We start from the raw sequence: 16,094 nt of genomic DNA, 5'->3' as shown, positions 1-16,094 counted from the left end.
AATATCCTCAGTCGTGGTACTGAAAATGAGACAATCCATTCCTTTCATTTGAAATATTGCCTAATCATAATAATATTATATTTGACATAGCCTAATCATACTAATAATTGAAGCAAGGGCACAGTCCTATTTTTAGGTCATCATGACTGATTTTTAATAGTAGTCCCTTCTAAAGCTTTCTACACAGAGCATAATTCACTGAGCTGCATGGGGTTTTATCTCTTAGCTTCTGCATTTCACATGCTAGGAATCACTTCACCTAATTAATCCAGGCTCTGACAGGTAAAATGTATAACTGGCTAACGGTGGCGTGAGGTTGTTGGTATCAGATCTCTGGGGAGAGAGGTTATGTCTCCTGTGTTGACGCTGCTGTAAACAGGATACGGATACTAACAGGTACTCATCATGTCAACACAAAGTCAAAATCGGCCAGACACTAGAATGTGTGTGTTACTCTGCCAGGCTTTATGATGTGCTACTACACTGTACTGTACAGAATGTGTCATAGGTTGGTCATTAAACACTCAGTTCCTCAGCCTATACTCTACATCACACACACACACACACACACACACACACACACACACACACACACACACACACACACACACACACACACACACACACACACACACACACACACACACACACACACACACACACACACACACACACACACACACACACACACACTCTACCATTTATATGCAGACAACTATTTAATCTCTATCTTTTCTTGCACACTGGAAGTGCAACATGTAATACCCCTCTTGTTGTCCTTAGCAACAGGACTGAGACTGGCTGTTGCAGCGAGGCCGTAGCTGTCTAGTTCTACTGTATGTGTCTGTTCTCTGTTCTGGTGCAGGTGTTATTGGCTGGGTATATTTCTCTCTCACACCTCAGGGGTCATTAATATTTACCCTCAGTAGTTACTGTTGTTCAAACAGTTAAGCAGCGTTTCCCAAACTCCTTTTTTGTCCCAACACTACAAAGCTGATTCAAATAATCAGAGCTTGACGATTTGTAGATTTTTTTAATCAACTGTGTAGTGCTAGGACAAAACCCAAAACGTTCACCCCTTGGGGTACACAGGACCGAGTTTGAGAACCTTGAGTTAAAGGGATAATTTACCCCCTATTACTGTAAGAGGAGGTTAGGCTGAAAGCAGTAGTGATAGACCATTCACTGGATCCTACTTAGTTTATCTTACTGTATTTAGTTTATCTTACTGTATTTAGTTTATCTTACTGTATTTAGGAACAACATGACCATTAGTATAGATATTCCTGATTAATAGTCTCTGCTGAAATGGTTATGTATGCTGTATACTCCGTTTCCTTTCCATACAAGAAACTGGAACTTTTCACGACTTGACAAATAATCATTCCATTGATGCTGAGTGGCTTGGGAAGTTGATTAGTGCTGGGGCCAAGCCTGAGTTAGTCTCAGTCATTGTTCTTGTCATTTCAGAGAATAGAAAGGAGGGACATAGATAGTAATGAGGCCAAGCCTTTCCTCACTGAGCATTTTGTCTTCCTGTTGTCTGCTGCCTGCCTGTCTGCCTCCTGCCTACCTGCCTGCTGCTTGCCTACTTGTCTGCCTGCTTGTCTGCCTGCTGCTTGCCTGCTGCCTGCCTGCTGTCTGCCTGCTGCCTGCTTGTCTGCCTGCTTGCCTGCCTGCTTGTCTGCGTGCCTGCTTACCTGCTTGTCTGCCTGCTGCCTGCTTGTCTGCCTGCTTGTCTGTCTGTCTGTCTGCCTGAAGAATCCATTATATTATATTATATTATATGTAATTCCAGTGGTTCACTCTGCAAATGAGAGCTCTACTGACATTAGGGTTTGAATTTAAAAAGGAACTTGTAACTCCCATTTTGAAAAAGGTTTTATGGTTTTTAAGCTGACAGTGATGACGAAGCATTTTTAGCCTTTCTAAAAAAAAGAATGAACACAGATATTTGACTGCTTTGAAAAGAGAGAGGTTTGTGCCCTTAACTCTATATTTAGAGCATCCTTCCTGTAGCAGAACTTTGACTGGGAGGGGTTTAAGTGAAAAACATTGGTTTGGACCAATTGATTATTGTTACAGAATCACATAGAGGAAAAGCTCAATCAGACACACCTGCATTAGTCACCTCATCAGATACCCCCAGTGTAGAGATACTACCAGGGACAAACAACTCCTCCACTCCCTCTACAGTAGAGATTAGAACACATTGTGACACAGACATATATATATCACCAAGGGACTTTGTACGTCAACAACGATGACTCAAACTCCCAACAAACTGTATTTTCCCTCCATAGTGTCTGTGATGCATACAGAGCAGAGAAGCAGTATAATCCCAGTACATTTTCCAAGTAGGTGATTCATCGTAGGGTATTGTATGGCTATTTGGTTGGGAGTATGAAACCATTATTGTCTCTGTCATCTAGAAGGCCACTGAGATTTTTTACCTTTATTTAACTAGGCAAGTCAGTTAAGAACAAATTCTCAATTACAATGACAGCCTACCATTGAACAGTGAGTTAACTGCCTGGTAGAACGACAGATTTTTACCTTGTCAGCTCGAGGATTTGATCCAGCAACCTTTCGGTAACTGGCCCAACGTTCTAACCACTAGGCAGCCTGCCGGCCTAAAAGAGAGAGATGAAGAGAAGAGCCCCTGAATCTTACAGGAAGTAAACACAGTGCTCGGGTGTTTCAGAGAAACGGCTTTGGTTCTGGACGACAACTTTGAACTCTTACCAAGCTGTGTGTGCTTGCCTGCCTCCCTGACTGTGTGTGTGTGTGTGTGTGTGTGTGTGTGTGTGTGTGTGTGTGTGTGTGTGTGTGTGTGTGTGTGTGTGTGTGTGTGTGTGTGTGTGTGTGTGTGTGTGTGTGTGTGTGTGTGTGTGTGCGTGCCTCCCTGACTGTGTGTGTGTGCGTGCCTCCCTGACTGTGTGTGTGTGTGTGTGTGTGTGTGTGTGTGTGTGTGCCTGCCTCCCTGACTGTGTCGTGACTGTCGTACTCACAGATGAGTTAGGACTTCTGTCAACCATCTGCCAGGTGTGTGATGGCTCTGCCTCTGTAAAGAGAGGAACACAATGACCCCTGTCTCTGTTGTCTTCTGACAACTCCCTTCCACTGTAATTATACTGAGGCTCTGTGTGTGTGTGTGTGTGTGTGTGTGTGTGTGTGTGTGTGTGTGTGTGTGTGTGTGTGTGTGTGTGTGTGTGTGTGTGTGTGTGTGTGTGTGTGTGTGTGTGTGTGTGTGCGTGCCTCCCTGACTGTGTGTGTGTGTGTGTGTGTGTGTGTGTGTGTGTGTGTGTGTGTGAGCTCCCTGCCGTTGCAATGATCTGTCGGCTCTTTTGTACAAAACAACTCTCAGATAGAGAGAACTCCAGTTCACTAATCATTAACCAAGAGACTGACTCTGGTTAGCTAGCATATCAGAGCTGTTAACATTTTGACATTAGCCAACCTGTTAATTGGAAATATGGCCAGATGGTTGATATTGGGAAGGGTGCTAAGTTTAAAGGTGCAGGCCGGAAGGGTAAAATGAATTGACCAGATGTAGTAGAAAGTCATCTCCTCTGAATAGCCCACACATTGGTTGTGTTTCTGTCAGACCATTATGTGTAACGACACCTCCTGCACAGAAAGAGAGAAAATGTCTAATTTGAGTTGAATTATTCTTGCTTACAGATAAAACTGAAAAAATGCAGAATTTACATTATTAATAATTGCAAAACACTAATTTAATATCCATAACACATACTACGTGACATGAATAGAATACAGAACACTTGAATCATTACAGGACATTTTCATGATGAAAATTGAAATGTTAAAATGTGATTGTAAAAAATAACATTAAGAGCAAGACTTATTATACAGTCTGACAGCAGTGACAGTTATACAGGACAGTTATACAGGACAGTTATACAGGACAGTTATACAGGACAGTTATACAGGACAGTTATACAGGACAGTTATACAGTCTGACAGCAGTGACAGTTATACAGGACAGTTATACAGGACAGTTATACAGGACAGTTATACAGGACAGTTATACAGGACAGTTATACAGTCTGACAGCAGTGACAGTTATACAGGACAGTTATACAGGACAGTTATACAGGACAGTTATACAGGACAGTTATACAGGACAGTTATACAGGACAGTTATACAGTCTGACAGCAGTGACAGTTATACAGGACAGTTATACAGGACAGTTATACAGGACAGTTATACAGGACAGTTATACAGGACAGTTATACAGGACAGTTATACAGTCTGACAGCAGTGACAGTTATACAGGACAGTTATACAGGACAGTTATACAGGACAGTTATACAGGACAGTTATACAGGACAGTTATACAGTCTGACAGCAGTGACAGTTATACAGGACAGTTATACAGGACAGTTATACAGGACAGTTATACAGGACAGTTATACAGGACAGTTATACAGTCTGACAGCAGTGACAGTTATACAGGACAGTTATACAGGACAGTTATACAGGACAGTTATACAGGACAGTTATACAGGACAGTTATACAGGACAGTTATACAGGACAGTTATACAGTCTGACAGCAGTGACAGTTATACAGGACAGTTATACAGGACAGTTATACAGGACAGTTATACAGGACAGTTATACAGGACAGTTATACAGTCTGACAGCAGTGACAGTTATACAGGACAGTTATACAGGACAGTTATACAGTCTGACAGCAGTGACAGTTATACAGGACAGTTATACAGGACAGTTATACAGTCTGACAGCAGTGACAGTTATACAGGACAGTTATACAGGACAGTTATACAGGACAGTTATAAAGGACAGTTATACAGGACAGTTATACAGGACAGTTATACAGGACAGTTATACAGTCTGACAGCAGTGACAGTTATACAGGACAGTTATACAGGACAGTTATACAGGACAGTTATACAGGACAGTTATACAGTCTGACAGCAGTGACAGTTATACAGTCTGACAGCAGTGACAGTTATACAGTCTGACAGCAGTGACAGTTATACAGTCTGACAGCAGTGACAGTTATACAGTCTGACAGCAGTGACAGTTATACAGGACAGTTATACAGGACAGTTATACAGGACAGTTATACAGGACAGTTATACAGTCTGACAGCAGTGACAGTTATACAGTCTGACAGCAGTGACAGTTATACAGTCTGACAGCAGTGACAGTTATACAGTCTGACAGCAGTGACAGTTATACAGGACAGTTATACAGGACAGTTATACAGGACAGTTATACAGGACAGTTATACAGGACAGTTATACAGGACAGTTATACAGGACAGTTATACAGTCTGACAGCAGTGACAGTTATACAGTCTGACAGCAGTGACAGTTATACAGGACAGTTATACAGGACAGTTATACAGGACAGTTATACAGGACAGTTATACAGGACAGTTATACAGGACAGTTATACAGGACAGTTACACAGGACAGTTATACAGGACAGTTATACAGGACAGTTATACAGGACAGTTACACAGGACAGTTATACAGGACAGTTATACAGGACAGTTATACAGGACAGTTATACAGTCTGACAGCAGTGACAGTTATACAGGACAGTTATACAGGACAGTTATACAGTCTGACAGCAGTGACAGTTATACAGGACAGTTATACAGGACAGTTATACAGTCTGACAGCAGTGGATAAAGTGGCGTTTCACAGGCGGTTCGTACGGACAGTTATACAGTCTGACAGCAGTGGGTAAAGTGGCGTTTCACAGGACAGTTATACAGTCTGACAGCAGTGGGTAAAGTGGCGTTTCACAGGACAGTTATACAGTCTGACAGCAGTGGATAAAGTGGCGTTTCACAGGACAGTTATACAGTCTGACAGCAGTGGATAAAGTGGCGTTTCACAGGACAGTTATACAGTCTGACAGCAGTGGATAAAGTGGCGTTTCACAGGACAGTTATACAGTCTGACAGCAGTGGGTAAAGTGGCGTTTCACAGGACAGTTATACAGTCTGACAGCAGTGGATAAAGTGGCGTTTCACAGGACAGTTATACAGTCTGACAGCAGTGGATAAAGTGGCGTTTCACAGGACAGTTATACAGTCTGACAGCAGTGGATAAAGTGGCGTTTCACAGGACAGTTATACAGTCTGACAGCAGTGGGTAAAGTGGCGTTTCACAGGACAGTTATACAGTCTGACAGCAGTGGGTAAAGTGGCGTTTCACAGGACAGTTATACAGTCTGACAGCAGTGGGTAAAGTGGCGTTTCACAGGACAGTTATACAGTCTGACAGCAGTGGGTAAAGTTGCGTTTCGCAGGACAGTTATACAGTCTGACAGCAGTGGGTAAAGTGGCGTTTCACAGGACAGTTATACAGTCTGACAGCAGTGGGTAAAGTGGCGTTTCACAGGACAGTTATACAGTCTGACAGCAGTGGGTAAAGTGGCGTTTCACAGGACAGTTATACAGTCTGACAGCAGTGGATAAAGTGGCGTTTCACAGGACAGTTATACAGTCTGACAGCAGTGGATAAAGTGGCGTTTCACAGGACAGTTATACAGTCTGACAGCAGTGGGTAAAGTGGCGTTTCACAGGACAGTTATACAGTCTGACAGCAGTGGATAAAGTGGCGTTTCACAGGACAGTTATACAGTCTGACAGCAGTGGGTAAAGTGGCGTTTCACAGGACAGTTATACAGTCTGACAGCAGTGGGTAAAGTGGCGTTTCACAGGACAGTTATACATTCTGACAGCAGTGGGTAAAGTGGCGTTTCACAGGACAGTTATACAGTCTGACAGCAGTGGGTAAAGTGGCGTTTCACAGGACAGTTATACAGTCTGACAGCAGTGGGTAAAGTGGCGTTTCACAGGACAGTTATACAGTCTGACAGCAGTGGGTAAAGTGGCGTTTCACAGGACAGTTATACAGTCTGACAGCAGTGGGTAAAGTGGCGTTTCACAGGACAGTTATACAGTCTGACAGCAGTGGATAAAGTGGCGTTTCACAGGACAGTTATACAGTCTGACAGCAGTGGATAAAGTGGCGTTTCACAGGACAGTTATACAGTCTGACAGCAGTGGGTAAAGTGGCGTTTCACAGGACAGTTATACAGTCTGACAGCAGTGGATAAAGTGGCGTTTCACAGGACAGTTATACAGTCTGAGAGCAGTGGGTAAAGTGGCGTTTCACAGGACAGTTATACAGTCTGACAGCAGTGGGTAAAGTTGCGTTTCGCAGGACAGTTATACAGTCTGACAGCAGTGGGTAAAGTGGCGTTTCACAGGACAGTTATACAGTCTGACAGCAGTGGGTAAAGTGGCGTTTCACAGGACAGTTATACAGTCTGACAGCAGTGGGTAAAGTGGCGTTTCACAGGACAGTTATACAGTCTGACAGCAGTGGGTAAAGTTGCGTTTCGCAGGACAGTTATACAGTCTGACAGCAGTGGGTAAAGTGGCGTTTCACAGGACAGTTATACAGTCTGACAGCAGTGGGTAAAGTGGCGTTTCACAGGACAGTTATACAGTCTGACAGCAGTGGGTAAAGTGGCGTTTCACAGGACAGTTATACAGTCTGACAGCAGTGGATAAAGTGGCGTTTCACAGGACAGTTATACAGTCTGACAGCAGTGGATAAAGTGGCGTTTCACAGGACAGTTATACAGTCTGACAGCAGTGGGTAAAGTGGCGTTTCACAGGACAGTTATACAGTCTGACAGCAGTGGATAAAGTGGCGTTTCACAGGACAGTTATACAGTCTGACAGCAGTGGGTAAAGTGGCGTTTCACAGGACAGTTATACAGTCTGACAGCAGTGGGTAAAGTGGCGTTTCACAGGACAGTTATACATTCTGACAGCAGTGGGTAAAGTGGCGTTTCACAGGACAGTTATACAGTCTGACAGCAGTGGGTAAAGTGGCGTTTCACAGGACAGTTATACAGTCTGACAGCAGTGGGTAAAGTGGCGTTTCACAGGACAGTTATACAGTCTGACAGCAGTGGGTAAAGTGGCGTTTCACAGGACAGTTATACAGTCTGACAGCAGTGGGTAAAGTGGCGTTTCACAGGACAGTTATACAGTCTGACAGCAGTGGATAAAGTGGCGTTTCACAGGACAGTTATACAGTCTGACAGCAGTGGATAAAGTGGCGTTTCACAGGACAGTTATACAGTCTGACAGCAGTGGGTAAAGTGGCGTTTCACAGGACAGTTATACAGTCTGACAGCAGTGGATAAAGTGGCGTTTCACAGGACAGTTATACAGTCTGAGAGCAGTGGGTAAAGTGGCGTTTCACAGGACAGTTATACAGTCTGACAGCAGTGGGTAAAGTGGCGTTTCACAGGACAGTTATACAGTCTGACAGCAGTGGATAAAGTGGCGTTTCACAGGACAGTTATACAGTCTGACAGCAGTGGATAAAGTGGCGTTTCACAGGACAGTTATACAGTCTGACAGCAGTGGGTAAAGTGGCGTTTCACAGGACAGTTATACAGTCTGACAGCAGTGGGTAAAGTGGCGTTTCACAGGACAGTTATACAGGACAGTTATACAGTCTGACAGCAGTGGGTAAAGTGGCGTTTCGAAGGACAGTTATACAGTCTGACAGCAGTGGATAAAGTGGCGTTTCACAGGACAGTTATACAGGACAGTTATACAGTCTGACAGCAGTGGATAAAGTGACGTTTCACAGGACAGTTATACAGGACAGTTATACAGTCTGACAGCAGTGGGTAAAGTGGCGTTTCACAGGACAGTTATACAGTCTGACAGCAGTGGGTAAAGTGGCGTTTCACAGGACAGTTATACAGTCTGACAGCAGTGGATAAAGTGGCGTTTCACAGGACAGTTATACAGTCTGACAGCAGTGGGTAAAGTGGCGTTTCACAGGACAGTTATACAGGACAGTTATACAGTCTGACAGCAGTGGGTAAAGTGGCGTTTCACAGGACAGTTATACAGTCTGACAGCAGTGGGTAAAGTGGCGTTTCACAGGACAGTTATACAGGACAGTTATACAGTCTGACAGCAGTGGGTAAAGTGGCGTTTCACAGGACAGTTATACAGTCTGACAGCAGTGGGTAAAGTGGCGTTTCACAGGACAGTTATACAGTCTGACAGCAGTGGGTAAAGTGGCGTTTCACAGGACAGTTATACAGTCTGACAGCAGTGGATAAAGTGGCGTTTCACAGGACAGTTATACAGGACAGTTATACAGTCTGACAGCAGTGGATAAAGTGGCGTTTCACAGGACAGTTAAACAGGACAGTTATACAGTCTGACAGCAGTGGGTAAAGTGGCGTTTCACAGGACAGTTATACAGTCTGACAGCAGTGTGTAAAGTGGCGTTTCACAGGACAGTTATACAGTCTGACAGCAGTGGGTAAAGTGGCCTTTCACAGGACAGTTATACAGTCTGACAGCAGTGGATAAAGTGGCGTTTCACAGGACAGTTATACAGGACAGTTATACAGTCTGACAGCAGTGGGTAAAGTGGCGTTTCACAGGACAGTTATACAGTCTGACAGCAGTGGGTAAAGTGGCGTTTCACAGGACAGTTATACAGTCTGACAGCAGTGGATAAAGTGGCGTTTCACAGGACAGTTATACAGTCTGACAGCAGTGACAGTTATACAGGACAGTTATACAGGACAGTTATACAGGACAGTTATACAGTCTGACAGCAGTGACAGTTATACAGGACAGTTATACAGGACAGTTATACAGTCTGACAGCAGTGACAGTTATACAGGACAGTTATACAGGACAGTTATACAGGACAGTTATACAGGACAGTTATACAGGACAGTTATACAGGACAGTTATACAGGACAGTTATACAGGACAGTTATACAGTCTGACAGCAGTGACAGTTATACAGGACAGTTATACAGGACAGTTATACAGGACAGTTATACAGGACAGTTATACAGTCTGACAGCAGTGACAGTTATACAGTCTGACAGCAGTGACAGTTATACAGTCTGACAGCAGTGACAGTTATACAGTCTGACAGCAGTGACAGTTATACAGTCTGACAGCAGTGACAGTTATACAGGACAGTTATACAGGACAGTTATACAGGACAGTTATACAGGACAGTTATACAGTCTGACAGCAGTGACAGTTATACAGTCTGACAGCAGTGACAGTTATACAGTCTGACAGCAGTGACAGTTATACAGTCTGACAGCAGTGACAGTTATACAGGACAGTTATACAGGACAGTTATACAGGACAGTTATACAGGACAGTTATACAGGACAGTTATACAGGACAGTTATACAGGACAGTTATACAGTCTGACAGCAGTGACAGTTATACAGTCTGACAGCAGTGACAGTTATACAGGACAGTTATACAGGACAGTTATACAGGACAGTTATACAGGACAGTTATACAGGACAGTTATACAGGACAGTTACACAGGACAGTAATACAGGACAGTTATACAGGACAGTTATACAGGACAGTTACACAGGACAGTTATACAGGACAGTTATACAGGACAGTTATACAGGACAGTTATACAGTCTGACAGCAGTGACAGTTATACAGGACAGTTATACAGGACAGTTATACAGTCTGACAGCAGTGACAGTTATACAGGACAGTTATACAGGACAGTTATACAGTCTGACAGCAGTGGATAAAGTGGCGTTTCACAGGCGGTTCGTACGGACAGTTATACAGTCTGACAGCAGTGGGTAAAGTGGCGTTTCACAGGACAGTTATACAGTCTGACAGCAGTGGGTAAAGTGGCGTTTCACAGGACAGTTATACAGTCTGACAGCAGTGGATAAAGTGGCGTTTCACAGGACAGTTATACAGTCTGACAGCAGTGGATAAAGTGGCGTTTCACAGGACAGTTATACAGTCTGACAGCAGTGGATAAAGTGGCGTTTCACAGGACAGTTATACAGTCTGACAGCAGTGGGTAAAGTGGCGTTTCACAGGACAGTTATACAGTCTGACAGCAGTGGATAAAGTGGCGTTTCACAGGACAGTTATACAGTCTGACAGCAGTGGATAAAGTGGCGTTTCACAGGACAGTTATACAGTCTGACAGCAGTGGATAAAGTGGCGTTTCACAGGACAGTTATACAGTCTGACAGCAGTGGGTAAAGTGGCGTTTCACAGGACAGTTATACAGTCTGACAGCAGTGGGTAAAGTGGCGTTTCACAGGACAGTTATACAGTCTGACAGCAGTGGGTAAAGTGGCGTTTCACAGGACAGTTATACAGTCTGACAGCAGTGGGTAAAGTTGCGTTTCGCAGGACAGTTATACAGTCTGACAGCAGTGGGTAAAGTGGCGTTTCACAGGACAGTTATACAGTCTGACAGCAGTGGGTAAAGTGGCGTTTCACAGGACAGTTATACAGTCTGACAGCAGTGGGTAAAGTGGCGTTTCACAGGACAGTTATACAGTCTGACAGCAGTGGATAAAGTGGCGTTTCACAGGACAGTTATACAGTCTGACAGCAGTGGATAAAGTGGCGTTTCACAGGACAGTTATACAGTCTGACAGCAGTGGGTAAAGTGGCGTTTCACAGGACAGTTATACAGTCTGACAGCAGTGGATAAAGTGGCGTTTCACAGGACAGTTATACAGTCTGACAGCAGTGGGTAAAGTGGCGTTTCACAGGACAGTTATACAGTCTGACAGCAGTGGGTAAAGTGGCGTTTCACAGGACAGTTATACAGTCTGACAGCAGTGGATAAAGTGGCGTTTCACAGGACAGTTATACAGTCTGACAGCAGTGGATAAAGTGGCGTTTCACAGGACAGTTATACAATCTGACAGCAGTGGATAAAGTGGCGTTTCACAGGACAGTTATACAGTCTGACAGCAGTGGGTAAAGTGGCGTTTCACAGGACAGTTATACAGTCTGACAGCAGTGGATAAAGTGGCGTTTCACAGGACAGTTATACAGTCTGACAGCAGTGGATAAAGTGGCGTTTCACAGGACAGTTATACAGTCTGACAGCAGTGGATAAAGTGGCGTTTCACAGGACAGTTATACAGTCTGACAGCAGTGGGTAAAGTGGCGTTTCACAGGACAGTTATACAGTCTGACAGCAGTGGGTAAAGTGGCGTTTCACAGGACAGTTATACATTCTGACAGCAGTGGGTAAAGTGGCGTTTCACAGGACAGTTATACAGTCTGACAGCAGTGGGTAAAGTGGCGTTTCACAGGACAGTTATACAGTCTGACAGCAGTGGGTAAAGTGGCGTTTCACAGGACAGTTATACAGTCTGACAGCAGTGGGTAAAGTGGCGTTTCACAGGACAGTTATACAGTCTGACAGCAGTGGGTAAAGTGGCGTTTCACAGGACAGTTATACAGTCTGACAGCAGTGGATAAAGTGGCGTTTCACAGGACAGTTATACAGTCTGACAGCAATGGATAAAGTGGCGTTTCACAGGACAGTTATACAGTCTGACAGCAGTGGGTAAAGTGGCGTTTCACAGGACAGTTATACAGTCTGACAGCAGTGGATAAAGTGGCGTTTCACAGGACAGTTATACAGTCTGAGAGCAGTGGGTAAAGTGGCGTTTCACAGGACAGTTATACAGTCTGACAGCAGTGGGTAAAGTGGCGTTTCACAGGACAGTTATACAGTCTGACAGCAGTGGATAAAGTGGCGTTTCACAGGACAGTTATACAGTCTGACAGCAGTGGATAAAGTGGCGTTTCACAGGACAGTTATACAGTCTGACAGCAGTGGGTAAAGTGGCGTTTCACAGGACAGTTATACAGTCTGACAGCAGTGGGTAAAGTGGCGTTTCACAGGACAGTTATACAGGACAGTTATACAGTCTGACAGCAGTGGGTAAAGTGGCGTTTCACAGGACAGTTATACAGTCTGACAGCAGTGGATAAAGTGGCGTTTCACAGGACAGTTATACAGGACAGTTATACAGTCTGACAGCAGTGGATAAAGTGACGTTTCACAGGACAGTTATACAGGACAGTTATACAGTCTGACAGCAGTGGGTAAAGTGGCGTTTCACAGGACAGTTATACAGTCTGACAGCAGTGGGTAAAGTGGCGTTTCACAGGACAGTTATACAGTCTGACAGCAGTGGATAAAGTGGCGTTTCACAGGACAGTTATACAGTCTGACAGCAGTGGGTAAAGTGGCGTTTCACAGGACAGTTATACAGGACAGTTATACAGTCTGACAGCAGTGGGTAAAGTGGCGTTTCACAGGACAGTTATACAGTCTGACAGCAGTGGGTAAAGTGGCGTTTCACAGGACAGTTATACAGGACAGTTATACAGTCTGACAGCAGTGGGTAAAGTGGCGTTTCACAGGACAGTTATACAGTCTGACAGCAGTGGGTAAAGTGGCGTTTCACAGGACAGTTATACAGTCTGACAGCAGTGGGTAAAGTGGCGTTTCACAGGACAGTTATACAGTCTGACAGCAGTGGATAAAGTGGCGTTTCACAGGACAGTTATACAGGACAGTTATACAGTCTGACAGCAGTGGATAAAGTGGCGTTTCACAGGACAGTTAAACAGGACAGTTATACAGTCTGACAGCAGTGGGTAAAGTGGCGTTTCACAGGACAGTTATACAGTCTGACAGCAGTGGGTAAAGTGGCGTTTCACAGGACAGTTATACAGTCTGACAGCAGTGGGTAAAGTGGCCTTTCACAGGACAGTTATACAGTCTGACAGCAGTGGATAAAGTGGCGTTTCACAGGACAGTTATACAGGACAGTTATACAGTCTGACAGCAGTGGGTAAAGTGGCGTTTCACAGGACAGTTATACAGTCTGACAGCAGTGGGTAAAGTGGCGTTTCACAGGACAGTTATACAGTCTGACAGCAGTGGATAAAGTGGCGTTTCACAGGACAGTTATACAGTCTGACAGCAGTGGGTAAAGTGGCGTTTCACAGGACAGTTATACAGTCTGACAGCAGTGGATAAAGTGGCGTTTCACAGGACAGTTATACAGTCTGACAGCAGTGGGTAAAGTGGCGTTTCACAGGACAGTTATACAGTCTGACAGCAGTGGGTAAAGTGGCGTTTCACAGGACAGTTATACAGTCTGACAGCAGTGGATAAAGTGGCGTTTCACAGGACAGTTATACAGTCTGACAGCAGTGGGTAAAGTGGCGTTTCACAGGACAGTTATACAGTCTGACAGCAGTGGGTAAAGTGGCGTTTCACAGGACAGTTATACAGTCTGACAGCAGTGGATAAAGTGGCGTTTCACAGGCGGTTCGTACGGACAGTTATACAGTCTGACAGCAGTGGGTAAAGTGGCGTTTCACAGGCGGTTCGTACGGACAGTTATACAGGACAGTTATACAGGACAGTTATACAGTCTGACAGCAGTGGATAAAGTGGCGTTTCACAGGCGGTTATACAGTCTGACAGCAGTGGGTAAAGTGGCGTTTCACAGGCGGTTCGTACGGACAGTTATACAGGACAGTTATACAGGACAGTTATACAGTCTGACAGCAGTGGATAAAGTGGCGTTTCACAGGCGGTTATACAGTCTGACAGCAGTGGGTAAAGTGGCGTTTCACAGGCGGTTCGTACGGACAGTTATACAGGACAGTTATACAGGACAGTTATACAGTCTGACAGCAGTGGGTAAAGTGGCGTTTCACAGGCGGTTATACAGTCTGACAGCAGTGGGTAAAGTGGCGTTTCACAGGCGGTTCGTACGGACAGTTATACAGGACAGTTATACAGTCTGACAGCAGTGGATAAAGTGACGTTTCACAGGCGGTTCGTACGGACAGTTATACAGGACAGTTATACAGTCTGACAGCAGTGGATAAAGTGGCGTTTCACAGGCGGTTCGTACGGACAGTTATACAGTCTGACAGCAGTGGATAAAGTGGCGTTTCACAGGCGGTTCGTACGGACAGTTATACAGGACAGTTATACAGTCTGACAGCAGTGGATAAAGTGGCGTTTCACAGGCGGTTCGTACGGACAGTTATACAGTCTGACAGCAGTGGATAAAGTGGCGTTTCACAGGCGGTTCGTACGGACAGTTATACAGTCTGACAGCAGTGGATAAAATGGCGTTTCACAGGCGGTTCGTACGGACAGTTATACAGGACAGTTATACAGGGCAGTTATACAGGGCAGTTATACAGGGCAGTTATACAGGGCAGTTACACAGGACAGTTATACAGGACAGTCATACAGGGCAGTCACACAGGGCAGTTACACAGGACAGTTACACATGGCAGATACACAGGTCAGTTATACAGGGCAGTTATACAGGGCAGTCATACAGGGCAGTCATACAGGGCAGTCACACAGGGCAGTTACACAGGACAGTTACACATGGCAGATACACAGGTCAGTTATACAGGGCAGTTATACAGGACAGTTATACAGGGCAGTCATACAGGGCAGTCACACAGGGCAGTTACACAGGACAGTTACACATGGCAGATACACAGGTCAGTTATACAGGACAGTTACACAGGACAGTTATACAGGGCAGTTATGCAGGACAGTTACACAGGACAGTTATACAGGGCAGTCAAACAGGGCAGTTACACAGGACAGTTATACAGGGCAGTTATACAGGGCAGTTACACAGGGCAGTTACACAGGACAGTTATTCAGGGCAGTTACACAGGGCAGATATACAGGGCAGTTATACAGGGCAGTTATACAGGGCAGTAATACAGGACAGTTACACAGGGCAGTTACACAGGGCAGTTACACAGGGCAGTTACACAGGGCAGTTATACAGGGCAGTTATACGGGGCAGTTATACAGGACAATTATACAGAACAGTTACACAGGATAGTTATACAGGGCAGTTATGCAGGACAGTTATACAGGGCAGTTACACAGGACAGTTACACAGGACAGTTATACAGGCAGTTACACAGGATAGTTATACAGGACAGTTACACAGGACAGTTACACAGGGCAGTTATACAGGACAGTTATACAGGACAGTTATACAGGACAGTTACACAGGACAGTTACACAGGACAGTTACACGGGACAGTTATACAGGACAGTTATACAGGGCAGTTATACGGGACAGTTACACGGGACAGTTATACAGGACAGTTATACAGGGCAGTTATACAGGACAGTTACA

General features: G+C 44.8%; 1 protein-coding gene across 14 annotated transcripts in view; it reads left to right on the top strand.

Annotated features, from left to right (window-relative positions):
* The window catches only part of LOC129861054 (membrane-associated guanylate kinase, WW and PDZ domain-containing protein 1-like), a 245,176-nt gene that overhangs the window by 133,827 nt on the left and 95,255 nt on the right, over nt 1-16,094 (top strand). The window lies entirely within an intron of this gene.

This window comes from Salvelinus fontinalis, chromosome 8 (genome assembly GCF_029448725.1).
Source record: "Salvelinus fontinalis isolate EN_2023a chromosome 8, ASM2944872v1, whole genome shotgun sequence".
Classification (NCBI taxonomy): domain Eukaryota; kingdom Metazoa; phylum Chordata; class Actinopteri; order Salmoniformes; family Salmonidae; genus Salvelinus; species Salvelinus fontinalis.
This window is presented reverse-complemented; position numbering and strand designations above follow the sequence as displayed.